This window comes from Atractosteus spatula, chromosome 27 (genome assembly GCF_055471065.1).
Source record: "Atractosteus spatula isolate fAtrSpa1 chromosome 27, fAtrSpa1.hap1, whole genome shotgun sequence".
NCBI lineage: Eukaryota > Metazoa > Chordata > Actinopteri > Semionotiformes > Lepisosteidae > Atractosteus > Atractosteus spatula.
The window spans coordinates 5,331,917-5,352,897 of record NC_142732.1 but is presented as its reverse complement, the minus strand read 5'-3'; positions in this window follow the sequence as shown (position 1 = coordinate 5,352,897).

Below are 20,981 nucleotides of genomic sequence, written 5' to 3'. Positions count from 1 at the left end.
AACCCAAAGTGTACATGAATTTGTACACTTTAACAATGAAATCTTTTGATTCTTCGAGAACTAAGATGCCTGTTTAGTAAACACACCCTACTCTATGTCCACAACTGTTAAAAAAGATAACCTCCCTGCACACACAGGTAAACACACAGTTTATTTCCATAAAATAAACAGAAGGTGGTATGGATCGAGACATTTACTCCTCAAATAAATAAATCTGAGGTAACTTGATTGCTCCAATGACATGATGTAAAAGTAAACCCAACTGAAGTGCTTTTTTGGCGAAAAGTGAAGAATTTCACATCTCCTGTATGTTTAACATACTGTAGCGATGCCTCATGCAAGCCATGATAAATGTTACTCCCACCTTTTCCAAAAAAGTTCAAAAATGTTAATTTTTTCTTATGGCTTCTTGGTAAAGAATACATTTACAGTACATCATAGTATGATAAAGTAGAAGTGAGTGTGGGCTTATATAAAAAATGACAGAAACTGATGTAATTCACATTTGTTATGCAAACAGTTGATTTAATTTCTCTCAACCCTTTTGGACCATAATGAAAGAATTTTTATTAGTAACGTCTGAGGGAGGGGGCAGAACTCACAGACCCCATAAATCTGCTGAGAACAGCAAATAAGCACTCTCCTCACCAGGGCCAAATGCTATCTTGAATCATGTTCTTACGATTGGTTCAACTCATAATATATTTATGCACAAGACATTGAAATGACCGAACATAATTTGTCCTCAGTTCTAGCCAAAAGCTCAAACACTCTTCAGCAAAGCAAAGTGCTGGTCAAGATTGTGCTGGCATAAGAAATAATGCATATTTAATATGCATTACATACTGTATATTGCAGTATATCGGAACATAGTGAATTAATGTCAGGGTTGTGTCCAGAAAATATACCTGGATTGTGATGGTGATATCTTTGGTTTAGGAAAGTACAAGTGTACTACTGTAGATGCACTGGGCTTCATCAACATAGTAAGATATTAATAAGTACTTAAAACCATACAGTAATTAGGATCTCAATCACAGGAGAGCAAAAACAAGCACCAATAGAGTGACAGGCCAATGAGCGGAGAAGGCTTATTACTAATTGAGAAAAATTTCTGAAGCAATTTTGAAGTACAATATACACAGTACTTGGTAAGAAACACGTACTGTATCTCTATTACTTTATTTCTCCTAATTAGGGGTCCTAAACAGTATGTACTGTAAGTCTTGGTTAACTTTCCACAGTGGCTTGTAATTGAAGCATAATTTTGCTTAATGGTGCATCTCGCAGATATTCATGAACTACAGCACTCAACACTGGTTATACTGAATGTCACTCAGACAGTAAATCGTGCAAAAGGTCCTGCACAGTTCTCAGTAGGGAGTGATGTAATCACTGTAAGATATATTAAATCTACTAATTGCCAACAGAGGGCAAAGGGGCTTGAAATTAGACAGCTAATTTTTGGATGAATGTACCCAACTCCTTAGTTTCAGGGGATCGCAGGCTGCCTGCGCTGCTCCTGAATAGCGATGCCATTTTTCATTAAAAATTCCTGAGGTGTTTCCTGCACTTTGCTCTGACCGCCTGCTGTCTGCTTGCCCTGTCCAGGGGCTAAGGAGGATCAAATCTGACTGGATGAATGAGTTTGACCACAGTGAGGATTATGAAGACCGATACTGACACCCTGGATGTTGTCCTCTAAAGACATACTTACTTAAAAACATTGCATTACAGTTTATCTCCACCTTTCTCTTCTGCCAATGTTTATCAGTCACTTCAGTTATAAAGACCATAAAAAACTAAAGGAGAGCCAAGCTTCTTGTTTGCCAGTAAGTGTGCTCTCAGTTACACTGCAGTAACTGCGGTTCTCCTGTTATGCAGTGGTAATGGTCGCGCGCTTTCACAAAAAATGGATCATAAATAATGAAATATTACATGGATTTAGATCTAAAATTCAGGAAAGCAAAGGGTTACCATCTGTTGATATATAGTTAAAATTAAATTCTGCTCTGCGTATATTAACGAGCAGCTCTTCAGATGAAAGCCAAAGGCTGCCCATTCAGGCCTGAATCTACTGAACTACATGAACTAGAAGAAAGGCACACTTCACACTCATTACATCTCCTGCATGACAAAGTGCCTTGAATTCTCTCAGTTTTGGCAGCTTTGATTGTGTAGTTTAACAGTCAAATCAGTCTGGGGAGTGTAAAAGGGATGTCAGGAGCTTATGAAAGGTGTCACTGTGTTGATTTTTTTTTCATTACACAAGCGCTGTAAAGTAAGGTCCTACTAATAGCCCCAGTCGCTGTAGGTTTTAAAGAGGATTCATAAGCCTAAAATGTCATTGCGTTATTTCCAGTAGAGGGAGAGTAAGGAACTGTGCTGCTACCCACTTGTTCATCCTGTTGTTTTGCTTTCTTGAACTAAGACAACAGTCAAGTTTAAACGAAGGCCTGTATTTATAGAAAATTACCCACTGTGCTGAATTTAACTTGTTTTGTTCCCTAAAGACAAAACAGCACAACGAAGATTCCTCCACCTCTTTGCAAAGAAGGGCAGCAAAACTTATATGTTGCTTAATCTGCTTTGTGCAAGTGGTCCAGTGTTTCTGAGTGAATTGAAGGACATAAATGTTCACGGTTCTTCAGAATATTGCAAACTGTTTTAATTAACTGTCCTGTGACTTTGGCACTACAGGGTGAGTTGGTGGCAGCAGTACGCTTTATTTCCAGTTCCACAACTTGTCACTGCCATCTCCTTCTGTTTTGTGTTTTTCTTCAGTTTGACTATAAGAATATTTAATGAGTCAATATGAATCAAATAAAGGGAAGATTTGACCTTGGAAAAGGTCACTTTAAAGATATGATTGCACAAAGAAAAACAGCTGAATGTTTATCCAATTTATAAAGCACTCAGGGTCAAGTGTAATAAAAGGCACAAAACTTTCCATTGTTATGTCATGAATCAAATCTACATGAAGCATTAAGAACAAAAGATAAGATGCACTACACTCATTAAACTGGCACAGCACAGGGCTGTATTATAATACAGCTTCTCGTTTTGTCTGGATAGGCATCTCATCTCTGGACAAGCTTTTGTGAGCTGAGAGGAGACGTTTAGTCTATTATAGTGAAGATGTTTGAGAATATTCCCTGCTTTAAAATGAATAGCACTGAGGGAGAAGAAAGAAAAAAAAAACAACAGATGTCTAAAAATTACATTTTGGTAAATTAACTGATAGATTAGTTTCCCTGCCTCTGGGCAAACAGACAATAAAACAGTACAAGCAGGGACGTGGCTGAATGAAATTCAGGTGCTTGCCATTTTTCACTTAAGACTAATAACAAGAAACAGAGTGCTTGTTATTTACAAGCATCCACTTTAATAGCACAATGCTTATACTCCCATTAAACCACAGCAATTCCATATAGCTTTGGTGATCATTTATGAGATGTACTTGCTGTTTCTCACTTACTGTATTTACTTTTTTCATTTTCTTCACCACATATCCCTTCAGTACAATGTCATAACCCTCAGTATAATAAAATGTCAGCAGTTAAATGATCAGCTTTCTGGGATGTGTTGAATTCGTAAGTCACATTAATAACTAGCTGTGCCAGCCTGGTCATTCAGGCTCATGCAAAAGTGGTGTTAATAACAGTCATTTAACAGTAAATAATTATGTGGCTGAATGGTTTTGTCTTCAACCTATTGACCCCAGAACTTACGCTGGTGAATTAATTTTGTACAATGAAACAGTGACGTAACAAGGCTTATACTGCACACAGGTCTGTTACAGTGACAGAACCCCTTTCACGTCTCAGTGGAGTTGACTCCTGTTGTAGCCATTTGGGCTTCTGAACTTGGACAAGGATAATAAAGACATGGGTTGAATCCAAACTCTGCTACACCGGCCAGAAAGGATTCTGTCACCAAACACACAACAGTGTTCAGGCATACTGTGTATGATCCATGTGCACACAGCATCACACCTAATCACAATTACATCCAAGTGCCAGATTCATATAGATGCCAACTGTACCAACAGACTGTCCACAGTCCAATTGCAGGGCATTCCTACTCTGTTAACAGTTCAGAGCAGTGACATCACTGTAGAAGACTCATTATTGCCTATGACAAGCTCTGATACACAAGCTAGGCAAAATCCTCTCTACCAGGTTTTCGCTGAAATAATTAGCACATTGTCTAATGCATACAATAGGAAACTTTGATCCTGTAAATTTATTGTATTCAATTCTATTTAACACAATAACAAATTTCACTGTAAGAAAATAATTTCATCAAGCTAAGAGCCTGTTAAAATAGTGGTGTAAATAAAATCTGTGAAGAAAAGAATAGAAAATTGCAAATCATGGGCATTTTGATTGATTCTGCCAGTGGGTTGCCGTTGCTTCTCATTTTATTTATTTATTTATTTTTTGCTCCTTCCAGCTCTAAAACGCAAGGCCTTGGAGTCCATTAAGGGAGCAATCTCATCTAAATCTTGAATGTAAACTAAGCATTGCAAATGAGCACATAGTGAGCAATGCATCAAGCTGAAACACCAACAACTCGAGCTTAATCATTCCAGCCTTTGTAATACACCTCCATTTGCAAAGGAGCTGCAGACATCTTTTCAAAATGCATACTTCTGCAGTGCTTCTTCTCAAATGGTGCTGGGGGAGAAATATGAATGGTCTTCACATCCATAGCTATTAAAGGACTGGCTAGATGAGATACTGCACAGATAGCAGGAACACTGGTTATGTCACCCTGAGTCATTTGTCAGAATGTCTTTGGAGAGATTAGCTGTCAGATTAGAATATACCCCTGTCAGCTTTTAACTTTCAGGCAGCAGGAAAGGGTTATGATACTGTACAATTAGATCAGACTTCAGATGACTGCACACAGGCCAACACTGTGTTAGGTCTCAGACATTGTAAAGGACCATAATTATTTTAATCTACTGGGTAATAGTTATAGATTTTTTAAAAAACTAGTGCTTTACATGTTTTGCACAAATCAATCAATAATACCATTTTTTCTGTGGGTTTCTTTTTATATTGCAAGTAACCCAGAGTCAAAATGTGTTGGTGATATTTAATTTATTATACAGCTAATCAATACAATTGTTTTGCTTTACGCCTTTGTCAGTAACTGTTTTAAAACCAGTGTGAAACAATGAGCACTTTCATCTTGTTAAAAATTACCCATTTCCTTTAAAATGTGGTAGGTGTTCTTTAAAATATATTGACTAAAACCACATAAAGTAATTTAATACACAGTAATTGAAAAAAACATGAATCACACTAAGACATGTTGCTTGTTCAATCCATTTTACATTTAAAAATGATTGTACATCCTTGAAAAAAAATCCACAGATTAAAACATTTTTAGTTCACTCTTTATTTATAAAAGGTTTCCATTAATACTTGTACTTAGTTTCCTTCCTTGGACACCTTGATAGTAATTAATAATATACATTCCTTGTATTTATATATACAGTAGTATAGTGCTTTTCATCTCAAGGGATTCACAAGTTCCCCAGCACTGATAAAGGCAGATCTGCTACCTCAGCAGCCCCAGATCAGGAAGAGAAGTGAGACTTTTTTTCAGAGTAAAAGTATAAGGGGAACTTAAGGGAGTTTAGATTGTACTAGCCCAGAGTCTCATCTGAAGGTGGAGAACTCCAGTTTGTGCTTGCAAAGTCTGACCACCCCCTTAATCTCCCCCTTAATTCAATTGCTGAAACAATTTCTCACTCCTCCACCTGCTCTAATGTATAGTGGCGCCACTCGGACATAATTGATGCGCACACATCACCCAGGTGGGGGTGCTCTTCAGTGGTGGATGAAATCAGTCCCCTCCTATATATAATGTGCTCTCAGATCCTTTAGAATGAAAAGCTCTCCAAAACCGAAGGCACTCATTACTGTGTTTCAGGAGAAAACAAAGTGTTTTAGATCTGCAGATAATTCATCAGGTGCTGAAACGAAGAAAAGAAACTAGCAAATATTATATGACTCCTGTGCACTCACATACAATACAGTAGTATATTACTTACAGTAACAACACAAGCAGTGCAGCATCTTGAGATGCTACTGAACTAGGGGTCTTTTTTTCCTACAAATGAAGCCATTTTTCTCCATATGTAACATCTCTGTATGAGACCCCAGATCTTTGCTCTTTCTGATCCTCTCTGTAACAGCACAGATTTTCTTTATACTTGGTAATGTCCACTCTGCGACCAGGAATAATGGCCTCCCTTGAATGCTCATTGCGTATTCTCACAGTTAAGACAATTGAAGAAGATGAAGCATTGATTTGTCATTCAAAAATTAGATATAATGTACTGTCGCAGCAAGGAACAGTTAATGGTAAGTGAAAAACCGCTGCTTCGTTCTCATTGCAAACAAACCCACCTGGGAGACTTCCTTAAAACAAAATCAGCTATTAGGAGAACAACTGTAGCCATGTTGCAATAACTTGTTACCATTTTTCAATTGTAACATGATAACAGTGGTAACATCTAACAAGGAGATCCATTGATCATGTCTCATGAAATGCAGTGTGCTGTGGGTGGGGTCAAGACCAGAATGAGGGATCAAACAAGTGAAAGTATCCCAGAGAAGCATTATCTTCAGTTTCTCTCCATCTGCGTGTGAAAAATAGCACAGGAGAAGAAATCTCTCAAAGGCCCTTTGCAGAACAATCTCGTCTTTTATAGAGCAGGAAGGCTAATACTTCACGTTCTGCACAAAAATCAATACCACTCTTATCTGCGCTGCCATACTTTCCGGGTTTTTAATCATTTTTTACTCCTGTCGTGGGGAGCAATCAGATACACATTGCCATGTAAACCTTCTCCTATGGCATCTTTCCAGCGGCGAGATTAAACTGGGTAACGTTTCAATTTACAATCCAGGCAAGGCTTCTAAAAGACTGACAAAATAACAGGCGCTGGTATATTTATTTGGATTTTGTATTTCCCATTGTAAGAAATATGAGGCTATGCTTCAAGGAAATACTTTGATTCCAAGGCAACTTTTTAGGGCCATCAGTCTTGCCAAGCTTATCTCTAGTTTCATGAGCTATTACAGGACATCATATAATTTTCAAAGAGAGTGGAACATAAATTTTATAACTTGTGACAAAAAACAAAAATGATTATACATACTGCATATTACTTCACGATCCATTTATTGTTAAAACAAGCCTCTTCTATTTAGATATATCTTTCTAACTGTGCGCTGTGCTGAAACAATGGTTTTTGCCAAGAATGAGTAAATTACTTTCTGCAGATGGGATAAGATCTCAGCTCCATCGGGACACATACTCCCCCCCCCCCTTACTTTCCCTCTGGTTCTTTGTCTATATCACTCTTTCTCTCTTTAGAAGAATGTAGGCTTTTTACATGATTTTCTAAGTATTTTTAAAGCGTACACTTTGTTCAGACTCACTGCAAAGAACTGGAGCCAAAAATGTCATTCACTGAAAGGTGGCCAGCCTGCAAGATGCCAGTTTCTGTGGATTAATTGCTATTTAACACATAAAATATTCAGTGATTAATTAAAATTAATGTCTCCACAGGGCAAGGACCAGGTTTGTTGACAGGCCAGGCTGTTTCTGGAAAATATGTGGGTAATATCTTTTTTCTCAAGAACACGTCTGTTCAAAAGTAAGATTATTTATTAAGTTTAGTACTTCATTAAAAAATAACACTGCCTCTGATACGGTACTCATTGCTTGAATTGCTTGGAATACAAATGTGCCCTGCTTAGTAGGCATACTAGGTGTGTACTTAGCTTATAAATAATAGATTAAAAAATGTAATTTATTTTAATTTTAGCCTTTGTAGATACTGAAACAAATAAGAACAATGCACAGGAGAACTTTCCTTTTTCAGGTGATTAGTCATCCTTTCTGTGGATCATAGAACACCCAGCACTAAGCACTTTTGTTGAAAAAAAGATCTCAATTTTTAACACTGGAAAAGACGCTTAGATCAATTAATCTACCAGCAAGCACGCTAACGAGGCATGTCCTCTTGTCTGTACCTTTTCTTAAGGTCTCATACCCGGCCATGAGTATTTGCATGAATGAGATAAGGTTCATTACAGAAAAAAACAAGTCTCCTAAAAAAAAAAACAGTTCTTTGTTGCCATAACTGAGAAGAAGGATACAGAAAATTCGCCAAGCTTGTTTTTATATTTTAGATTTTTTGGGGGGATGAGATGGATAACACGCTCCCGAGCGTCACATCGGAGAAACGTGCCAGCCCTTATTTTTGCGATGTTCACCTGCGCTATGGCATCCAAGTGCCAGACCCGGCGTCTGCTTGTTGAGAATGATCTGGTGAGGTGGAACGCGTAACAGAGGAAAAATTTACAACCCTTCAGATAAAAACTCCAGCTTCTCAGAGCCGCTGCCAGTCTTTGAGTGGAACAGGTACTGTATGCCAAATTCCATGAGAGGTAAGAAATCAGAACATCCATCTATCTCTTTTCTAACTGTCTCATCCATCACAGGGTAGCAAGGGAGCCGGAACCTGTGCTGGCAATAATAAATACAAACAACAGCAAAAAAACACAAGATATGCACAATAAAAATACACAATGAGAGGAGATACAGTAGGAGCAGAGGGGTAAAGAATGGAACCAGTTAAGAGTTAAGTAAAGAATGGAACCAGTTAAGGATATGCCCTGGACAGGACACCAGTCCATCAGTAACTTCACACAGACACACACAAACTCACACCAGGGACAGCTTTCCTAGAAGCCAATTAACCTACCAGTATGTCCTTGAGCTGTGAGAGGGAAGTGGAGACCTTTGAGGAAACTCATGCGAACATGGGGTGAACATGCTAACCGCACATACTGTAGATAACACCAAGCCCAGAACTGACCCCAGGGCCCCAGCACTGTGAGGCCGCAATGCTAACCACTGCACCACCATGGCCACCTTAAAGAAGAACAATTAAGACAAATTAATCCACATGCATAACATTAGAATAAAAAAGTTAGTTGTTCTATACAGTTCTGACTGTATTGTTTAAGCTTTAAAGGTTATACAGCTATCAACTTTGGCTTTAATCTTCCAGTATGACATGGCTCATGCATAGTCATATCCCACACAGAATAACACCTCTGTCTTATGACTAAAAAGCATAATTGAGTGCCACCTTATATGCCAGACATATTTGAAAAATGGAGTTGCGAGGAAAATGAATATTTAAATACTTTAAAAACACACTGAGGCTTTGGGGAGACATGGCTGGCAATCTGCAAAACCTATCCATTTCAAGAGCTGAATCAACGGCACCGCAAGCTGAAGCAGCATCTAGGCCAGGCACTCAATACTGAGCCCATCCATCACAAGTTTTTCCCTGGCCCATATTGATTGCCCATGCCAGAGCGCGGGGCGGATCAATAGCTGTTTTCAAGGGGAATATTGTGAGGGGCTAAAGAAATTAGTTTATTTTGTAATGGTGAGAAACAAGATGTCAATCAGAGCCCACGGAATTCTTCTTGTACTCTATTCCCCATCCTGGGGTTCCACTCCGAAGGCAGAGCTAGTCAATTACAGCACACGCAGCACAAAAGCTTTTAATTAAGAGGAGGAACGAAACTGCAGGTTAACCATAATGTAGGAGAAGCAACCTTGTCTGCAGAGAGAGAGAGAGTGCTGAATGGTGCACTACAAATGTATTAGGAAATAAGTTTAATGTTCTCCTCCTACCCCTTGATGTTAGATCTGGGCTAGGAGTTCAGCTTCACTTTGTACTGGGCACAAGCAATCATTGTGGCAGATTTTAGTAGTATGCTAAAACAATGCCAACACCCTTTTTAAATGTACACAGGTGCTACTGTGTTGACAAGACTCTAAACAGAGAAGTAATAGGCGGTCACTTTTGTTTCTTGCAAAAGCCTGAAAGCTTTTGATTTATTTTAAGGAGAAACTTAAGCAGGGTGCCATTCTAGCTAAGGTTGGGGGTTGCAAGGTCAGCAATTAAAAAGTAAGAAAAAAAAACTGCCGCAATTATCTTTCTAATTTTGCTTCACCATATCTGGGATAAGCAGCTGATACAGCGACAAGTAATTAATGATTTTAAACGACACCAATTAAAGGAAAAGAGAGATTGTCTATGAACAAGAAATATAATACTATTTTTTATTTTTGAAAAAGTATTAAATATCTGTTTTAATACGGTAGATTGTTGAAAATCCCTGTGATGCACTGGCTTCCCATCCAAGATTGTACCCTGCCTTGTACCTATTGCTTGCTGAGATAGGCTCCTGTTCCCCTGAGACCCTGAATTGGAGAAAGCATTCAGAAAATGGACAAATGAATGGACAGTTTGTTAGATGTGAGATAAACCACATTCTCATACTGTATGGTAATGTGTTTTGTATTGAAAGCATGTTAGATGGAGCCCGCTGGTCCACCACAAAACTTGCGAATACATTGGAAATATTCAGTACCCCTCAGACATTCCAGAAGGTTTTCTGTAAGGCTGCAAGTCACAGTGCAGTTTGATGCAGTTTTGAAAAAGGTTTTACTACAAGGGCCCCTGGAGAGTTGAGCAGAGAGGGGTTCTGACTCCTTAAAGCCTAGCTTGGAAGTTCTCATCCATCTGGTCTTTTTTATACATTAACTGCAAACAGTGAGTAACCTCCTGTGCTACCATAAATGTCATGTTATGAAAAAAGTCATATTCAGAATGGATACATTTACACACCTGCACAGAATACAAACTTCACTGAATGTCCAGTTGTCAGATACTCCTCGGGGATCTGGTCAGTTCAAATAAAGGGCTTTCAGAGCCGCACAGTTACAAGAGATGGCTCTTAAACAAGAAGGATAAAAAAAACAACTAAGTCTAACCAAACACTGCATGACTGACGGCGCTCACTAAAATTCAATTTACATGAACTACCGGAGTGGTAAGGGCTGCCGGACAAATGCCTCTCAACCAATGTGAAAAAAAGGATAATCTGTCACAGTCATAAGGATTATTAGATGCCTATCTAAGCAGCAAACGTTTGTTTTCATAAACCTGCAAAATAAAACAATCGTACAGGGAAAGAAAGCCTTTCTAATCTCACACTTTGAAAGGAAAAGATGAAAGCAGGCAGTAATTTTTAGGGAAGCAGTGCCAAGTGCTATCCAGAGTGAATAAACAGACAAGTGTGCTGTTAAAAAGCTATTTAAATGGATTGCTCATGCTTCTGGCTCTTTAGTACCTCATTTGCATACTTAACTTGACACTGCATTTTCATAAGCATCTGCAAGCCAGACCCCAGACTTTTAGGAAACATCTAAACACATTATCTAGAAGTGCCAAGCTTCTTAGTTGCCAGCTTGACATTTATGGCCAACAACAACACCAAAACAAAAAAAAGCAAGTACAGTTTGCTGACATTTACACTTCTCATTAACCACATGCTAATAAAAATACACACTGGTGGCCTCATTCTAATCTCAAGCATCCCATAAACAATTCATTAACTGCTAATTAATAGGGGCCTGGTTTGTGTGACCACATCTTAAGAAGAAGTTGAAAGGATGTCGCACTGAATTTATCCTCCCCACCTACCTACCTCCTCCACATTAGACTCCTGTTAAAGGCAATGGTGATCCCAGTGTCACCAGCAGCTTACTTTTTTATTCTGCTATGGTATGCATTTCTGCTGTAATATAAATCAACAAACACCTTTTAGAATTTCTGAATATGTCACTTGCCTAAATATAGTGCATTCTAATATCTGTAGCTCTATCAATGTTGCCAGGCTGTAGATGTGTAGGGAAACTAATATGTTCAGTTTTTAAGCAATTAGTGCAGAATTAACAATAAGAAATGGCTCTGTAGGACTGCTTGTGTTTCTACCTTAATTTACTAAGTTTCATTTATGAAAAGTATGAACAATGTGTACTGTGTTCTTTGTTTTGCCTAGGCTTTCTAAGAGTTGTGTAATTAAGGGCCCACTTTTAATGCAGACCATTAATTACTTTTGCAACAGCAAAAGGCATTGGACCATTTTACTTTCCCCAATGAACTTACATAGATAAGCAGCTTTCCCAGCACTGCCTTCATGTGTTTGCATTCTTCATGATAAATGTATTGTATCTGGTGACCGGGAAACATTATTCATAAAATAATTTCCTTTGCATTTCAAAATGTACTGTACAGTTTAGATTTTAAGAAGCAGTTGATGTGTATTTGGTCAGTTTGTGAAAGCATGAAACTGTACTTTGCCTTTTATCAAATTATCAGGTACATACAGGTTCACTACATTATGTCGTGCATTTGATTGCAGTCCTAGCTCATAACACAGTAGAATTAATGTTACTGGTATCTGTACATACTCATGAGCTAATGCAGATCCACTGGGAATGCTGTTTTCTCCACGCAGTGTAAAATTACACAGCTGTCAGAAGTGTCGGTTTGCCACAGAGGTGTCTCAAGCAATTTCTCTCTAAAATGGTGTGGTAATTCTGATGTTTTCTGATAGCTATGAATAAAGTGGTGCTTTCTAGCTGTAAAATCTGTAATTTTCTTGGAATGCTTCAACACTAAATAATTTGTATACATATTTGAATTCAGTGTAACTGTGAATTAACTGTATACACTTTCCTATATTACAAAACCTACAGTATACTCCATCCAGTGTTCTTTGATGAGGAATCTAAACCACACTAAATCTTTATTTGTTAGTGAACACCACTACTGGTGACTGGCTAGCATTGTTAGAGTATATCAGCCAGCAGCCATATCACCCTGCAACTCATAACTGGCAACCCACTGAAGCTCAGCAGGTGTGAGCCTAGTCAGTACCTGGATGGAAGAACCCCTGGGAAAGATATGGTGGCTACTGGAAGTTGTGGTAATGGGACCAGTAGGGACTGCTCACCCTGCGATCTGTTTGGGTCCTGATGCTCCAGTATAGTGACGGGGACACTATACTGTAACAGACACTGTCTTTTAGATGAGACGTAAAACCGATGTCCTGACTCTCTGTGGGCATTAAAAATCTCTTGAAAAGGGTAGGGGTGTTACCCCGACATCCTGGCAAAAGTTTCCCACTGGCCTTTACCAATCACGGCCTCTTAATAACTACCACCTCTGAACTGGCTTCATCACTCTGCTCTCCTCCTCACTGAGAGCTGGTGTGAGAGGAGAGTACTGGTGCACTTTGGCTGCTGTTGCATCATCCAGGTGGGGCTGCACACTGCTGGTGGTGGAGGAGAGTCCCCATTACCTGTAAAGCACTTTAAGTGGAGTATTTCCAGAAAAGTGCTATATAAGTGTAAGGATTTATTATTAGTATTAGTCTGTTTTCAGCCTTGACATGGTCTCTTAAGTGCAATATACTGTATTAATACAGTGCCAAAATTCCATTCCATTTCTTTCTGATGTTGCATAGCCCATTCTCTATTTACCAACTTGTCTAATCTTAAAATAAATTAACATTTTAGGTGTATACTGCATATTTAAAATTATGAGCTACGCAGAGTTTTTCTTCTAATGAAAAACTGCCAATTTGAATGTAATGTATTCACATTACATTGTATTTACATTGTATTCAAGAAAATTTCATTTTTTTTAATAGTGTTTTTGGGCATCTCACATGAAAAAAAAGCTTCAATTATGACTTCTTTTTTAATATTTACGATTGGTGTCCTTTTGTCAACAACCAAATGTTGCTCTTCATGGACACCCACTCAGTAGATTAACATAAATGTGAAATTGATGTTTAAACACTTGGTAATCCCTTAATTGAATGCAGATTTATTCTAGCCTTCTGCTACAACTGGATTAAACACCACCACTGGGAAATAATGAGAAAATGTGGGTCATAATGTGGTTCTGCATTTTTAAATTGATTTTCCCCTTTTAGGAAATTTTGTTTTTTTGTGAACTTGAAATAGTTAGCTCCATTCCAATTTTCACATCCAGTTCTACAAGGAAGCTTTTAAACTAGTACTACTGTAATAATTGTCATACTGTTTTATTATGAATTCAGCTGTGAAAGTAAGTCAAAAGAGAATGTGTGGTAATAATTCTTAATACAGAAATACAAAAGTATTTTTTTCCCAGAGAACGGCTTAACGTGTTTGACTTCATCTTCAACAAGCTGAACAGCTTGCTTTGTCAGTTGATCTTTGTACAAACCTGATTAAAATAAGTAACTAAGGACGGCTTTTCTGAGATGTAGGCTTGTTCTGGCTGGACTGATGTGAGAATAAGAGGGTGTAATTCAGTAACTCTTTCTGGTAGTCTTGCTGAGTTAGTTTACCGTGGTGCTGAAAGATCCGCCACAATCCACAATGACAAGATGAAGGCTTTTGTCAGACGACGGCTCTGATTTATGCTGTGCAGATTGACAAGTACCAGAGTTTAACTGCTTATGATTCTTTTGGAAGCTTGCCAGCAACCAAAACTGCTTGTTGAGTCTGAAGCTCATTTGCAGCTGACAAGAAGACAAGGTACGTATAATGTATACACCTTGTTAAACTGCATTTTCCATGTGGAACAATTCATTTACAGTAGAAAGCTAAGCATAATGAAGCACAAAAGGGATTTTGCCAAATAATTTCACTCCTGTTGGATTTAAGGTACATGAGCCTTGGGATTAATATCTCAAAATCATTTCATCTCATGTCTCAGAGCTTACATCGTAGTTGATAAGAGTGTAGCCAACAACAGAGCATGTACAGTAGCAGTACAGCTGGATTTAACAGAGAACGTTTGATACCTCCTGCTGTTCACACATCAAGGCACAAATCTGATTCAAACAATGGAACTAGATCCTCGTTTTAACAGTTTAATTTTCATTGCATATACTCTGCCTACATTTTGAAAAGACTTAGCGAATTTACAGCTGGCTGACATCACCTTGTTGAGTCAAAAAACTTTTTTTCTGCTCTGCCTAAATGGAACAAAAATGAATAAAATTCTTAGATTTTAAAAATGTCCTTTTTATGTTCCATACCATCAAAATAGCAGTACATAGTGAACAACCTTTTCCAAACAGATGGTTTCAGTTCTCAGGAAGATGAACAATTCGCAGAGTGAAGTTATCACATTGGTCCATTTGTAGCTAGTGGCTTTGAAGAGATTAACCTCTGTCAAAGAACTGAAACAATTTGAATAGCCATCAGATATACAAAACGAGTCAACATATTTGTCTCCTGGCAAACAACATTTGAGTACTGTAAAGGTCAAGAGTTTGAAAAAGGTTAGCTGAAATTTCATCCTGTGTTTCACCTTTGCTTCATTTCAAAATAACTGCTAATTTTAGTGCAATTTTTCTATGTTTTACTAGGTTACTTCTTTCTTCAGTACTTGTCAAAGGGAATGTGATGCAGAAATGAAAATTCATTGCACATACTGAAAAAACAGACATTTTAACTTGAGATTGTAGTTTTCTTCCTATTACAATCTTTCTTCCCAGTTATGTGTACCAGTGACTCATTGTCTTTACTTGAAACAATGAACCCAGGGCTGTGACAAGATTGCCAGCAAATTAATTCGATGTATAGGTTTGACAAGTGTTTGTTTTTAAATCCCAAAAGCCATCCCTTAACCCATACTTGAAGAACAAAATGTGTCACTTCACAACATTAGCATTCAAGTCTGAGACACTGTTAACTGAGCACAATGACTAAAATCATCCTCATCAATGAGATGTACACAAGGGATGTTAAAGTCATTAAAACCTTAGTAATATATAATTTTCTCTAGATAATCAAATTGAATTATTGAGTCATACTTAATGCCTATGGCTGAGTTGTGTTAATAAGATAGCCTTAGCCTCATGCAAACCCCTATGTATATATAAAAAATAATTATCTGTCCTTCAATTATCTAGATCATTTCTTTCCTGCAAATATGTTTTACCTTTCTCTAATAAAGACTGCATATTGGTATCTCTTTCTTTCCTAGTGTGCATATATGCCATACATATAATCTGTCATAGGTGTTTTTGTACACAGATGAATGTTCTATGGCTGTTTTATTCATTCGGTCAGGTTATTTATAGTAAAGTCCCATTCATATAAAACACTTGCCTTGGCACGCTTGGCAGTGTGTTTCTAGGTAAGCAATAGGAAAGTACAGAGAGACTCGCCGTGAAATATTGCACAGCAACACTGGTTTCTTTAAGGAAGATTTAGAAAAAAAGGATAAGCATATCACATGAATATGTTAAAGAAGCAGTCAAAAGCAGCTTTTAGCCCCTGTGTTTTTCATAGCATTGACCTTTACACCCACAGTATGCTGCTGAAGCTCAGGCTCAATGAGTGGCTTGAAAGGGGAAAGTCTGACTTCCATCACATGAAACAAATGAGATTTTATTTCATTCACCTGGCACTATTTAAACCGATAGTTTGAAGCCTTTATGTATATTCTTCATGCAATTCTAGAGTTGGTGAATCATTGGCCTTGTAAAGTTAATGTACTGTACATCTTGGAGCTTCTTCATCCTGGAATCTAAGTGATCTAATTGAATGAATAAACACTGATTACAGCACCTCTTTTTTCTGCACCCTTTCTTTGTAATTGACCTGGGCACATACAGTATATTTTAAAGAGTACAATTACCAAAAAAAGGAATTATCGTCTTAAGAGGCCTGATCTGATAAGAACATAATCACATTTCAGACAGCGGAAGAGAAGGCCACAGTATTTGGCAATGCATTTAAAAAAAAAACATTACAGTATAAGCAACTACAGTATTTGCTACCCAGCAGGTGGTAGAAACTGATGCTAGATATTTGATTCTTATCATAATATATAACACGGGTTTTTGTTAGGAATTGACAAGGAATTTGAAAAATGCAAAAGTGCTTGCACCATGTGGAACTAGAATGGGCTCATTTCTGATCCCATCCAATCAAGCTGTTTGTTTCATACTTTAAACCCATGTGATAGGGTTGCAGTGTTTAAAGTTTGCAGGCCATCAATATTTTATAAGTGATCATTTATGATGCCCCTTATCAATCAGAAATAAAAGGAAGCACTCTAGATCAGAAAGAAAACGTCTAATCTTGGTTTTCTTTCCTACTGTGAAAAACCCAAATATAAGAAGAAACAGAATGCCATAATGCACTGAAAAAGCTAGGAGTTAAAACGTTCATTTCTATACTGCGCCTTTTAGTTTATCTGTGGATAACAAGGGTGGTCATGAAAGTGTAATTTAAAGAGCTCAGTGGCCATATTTCTACCGCTTTCACAATGCATCCAAATGTCTGTCTGTAAAGTATATACTGTACCAGCTTTATTTGTTGTTCAATATGCTGCCATCCTTCAGCAGTGAATGCCATAACTCTTTTTTACCCATTTTCTACATTTGACAGCGACTGCTTTTCCCTGGGATATTAAGACAAAGCGGTATAATAATGTTTCCCCATTTGTAAAAAGGACTATTGCTTCCAGCCTGATGAATGCTTCATTCTTCATTAACCTGTTCTATTTTGTTCGGGATCAGTCGTTTCCATCTATTACCACACCACAGCATTTTCCATCAAACCAGAGGCAGAGAGAAATATGGTGCCTACAGCGGGGCTCCAAGAAAAGATCAATGATTATGCAAGTGAAATGTAACTGCAGGAACAAGGCTTCTAAGCAGCCTTGTGGGGTCATATAGTATACTATGTTTCCTACATGAATAATTGAATACCAAGAATTCACCTTATCTGTCAACATTATTGACAAAACAGGCATCCCCAGCCTATCTACAACTCCATTCCAATTTCAAAGGTTAGACCATACAAAGAAACAGAAATGGCCTTTTTTTCTTGGAATTTAAATGTTGAAATCATTTCATTTGCTAACAGTTGTTGTTACCGGTCATTTTTCCATCACATCTTTATAATGGAACATGTACTTGAAATGTGTATTTGATGCTGTGGAAACAGCTGCCATGAATTATATCGTGCATCTGATGTACAGTACAGTGACTACAGTATATATATAGATTACAGCTTGCATTTGTGTGAAATAGCTAACATATTAACAGCATTTCCCTCTGTGTACACTGTGTCAAAAGATTCAAGGAATTTCTATTACAAGAAGCACATTATCTTAAGTAGCTGTGTTTTAATAGAGAAGTATTTTACCAGTTAGCTGTACAATAACGCTTAGCTTTACCACCTTGTATTGACGTGCTGGGTGAGTGCTTTTTTTAACTTCGCCGTATCCACTCATGTCACAGATGCAGAACTGGATAAACCGGTGAGCCAGAGCTGACCAAACTTAATCTGGCCTTTGTGCTGAAATGTGTCCAATCAGCAGAAAGCCAGCAGTGTCTGACTAAGCTGGAGCTCCCACAGGCTGTTATTAAACATTAAATGTTATGCTGTGACCATTGGACTGAAGACGCTGTATGTGTAAGCTTTGAAGCTTTGTCTAACTCTCTCTTCAGCCACAAACCGACTAAGTAATGAAGACTGGCACGCTTGGATACATGAAGGGAGGACGCAGAAGCGAAGCTGACTGCCAGTGAACAGGAAAGCAAGACAATCTTTCCCCTGTGAAAGCTGGAAAGTCACACTCTGCAGGGAACAAGGAGGCCACACTACTTGATGAGAAGTGCTGCTTTTCAGATTGTCACAACAGAGACTTTAACAAGCTGCTTATTTGTTTTGGTTTTTTGTTGCATATTTATTTTTGCCATTTAAGTCAAATAATAACCAGAAACACTAGAACAGTCCAGATGTGTCACATAGATGCTAGTAACTACAATATTCCAATTAATTGTTTCTTCCACTAGCACAGCCCAGGCAATCACATCAGAAGAGACCAGAAGAAGTAAAGTATGGTTAAATAATGCATGAAAAAATGCAGTATGTCAGCTTCTGAAATTGTGGCCCTTGATGAATCCACATGGAGGAAGAACATCTGAGAAGGATACCTTTGAGACCCAAAGGTGTAAGTATGAGAAAGTAAAGCAGAAGCATTGAAATGAGCTCACTATCACCAAATTACACCGTGCACGATCTGATCTCTTCCGAGCAGTCACCTGCTCAATCTGCCGGAGAGTGGTTTGATCCATCTCATCAATGAGTCTAATCAATCCCTTTGGGCTCATCCTCACCAGTGAGGGATAGTGAAAGAATGAACTGAAAATACCAAACAAAGCAGATGTCTTTGAGCTGAAACAGAAATGAAATGAGCATCAATCTTCACTAGTCACCAATAGTGAATGGATATTCCAAATCATAAGGACAGACCTATAACGCTCAATCCATTATGTTAGATTAATTTGGATGATATTTGACTAATGTTTAAATTATAAATGATATGTAAATGATCAACAGAAATACCAAGCCAAGTGAGCTAAAAACATGCACACTAGATTATCTAATTCCATGATGACATTCATCAATCAAAGATGCCACAATGTAAGAAAAAGGAAAAGTTTCAGAGGGTGATTTTTTAAAATGTTATTAATTTTTTTACATAAAGACAACATACAGTTGACAAAAATACAAAGAATGAGAATTCAAAAAGGGAAAAATGACATCTTATTGTCCATCCAACCTCGCAAATAAGAATTTCTGGAGTATGAAGTCAGTCCCACAAGACTAAAGATGTTGTTCCTGATGATTGATAGTACAGTAGCTTAAGAACAACCATTTGAACCATCATTTGACAAAAGCTGTCGAGAGCTCTTCAACAAAGTCAATATCACAGCATGCTCACAAAACACGTTCCTAGCTGAAGTTCCCATTTGCTTGTGTATAGAAAATGGGCATCCGTATTTTATTTCATTACTTTATTCAACAGCTCAAGAAAGCTTTTAACATCTAACTAAAGTCGTTCAGTCCTAAGTGGGACTCAGAAACAGACAGTAGAATTTCTCTCCTTGTCCACCTGACATTGTTACTAATGTTACTACACATAATAGCTATCTTGACCTGATATACAGTACCAGAAGACGGTCAGATTGCAGCTGATAATCTTTTAAATCATCAAAGCTAAAATATGTTTCCTCCTACTCAGCTGTTAGACACTCTGATCTAGGTGGATAAAAGCAGAGGTAATCGTATCAACTTAATCACACAGATCACATGAGGGCTGCATAGCTTTGAGTGGATGCCTGGAACTGGCACTCTAGGACTAAACATTAGTAAGCATACACACAATTTGAACCTATCCTAATTTAGAAATGCAATTGGGTTATTTTTATCTGGTTGTTCATACAGTACATGGGGGAAGGGAACATACCACATTCTGATGACAAAAAGATATTGGACTCCACTGAGCTCTGGGAGTGGGACTGATAAATTAAGGAATTTAATGAGACGGAAGAGATGGCAAGTGGAAGAGATCATGTGATCTTGTTTGCGTAAAGTCTTTTGCAGCATTAAAATAAAGCTGGAAGTAAAGTATCCCATTTCCATGTAAATATTTATTCAGCTGGTGTTCAGAGACCATTTGAAGCTGCCTGGTTCATGATAAGTGGACCACAGGGCCTCATTAAAATCGAGACAAATATGCGCAGAACTGCAAGACATGATACCTCTCATTTATAAGAAGTTTAGTGTACTGTAGTGTCGTCGTAGCTGACTTGAAAGAGGAGCAAGAAGGTTATTTTCCAAGAAATTCTCCCTCATGTAATAAAACATCAGATAAGAGTCAGATGTGTATCTGGCAACACACCCAAATCTCCTTATTAAAAAGGTGTGCTTCATTTCGACTTGGCAAATAAGGAACCAGAAAACAAGGGACCTGGAGCCAAAATTTGTTTGCTCCTCTAGAAGAACTTTGGTCTTCATGGACAGTGGGATCCCTCTGTTTTCTATTTCACCTCTGATCTTATTTATTTAATTAAAGTCATAACTTGGATATGAGTCCAAATAACCAATTTTTTCTCCTATTTGATATCTAACACATAAATAACTGTAAAACCTGTAGGAATCTGGCCCTGGACTTGAGTTGCCCATTCCTGTACTCATGATTCATCTCATTATCA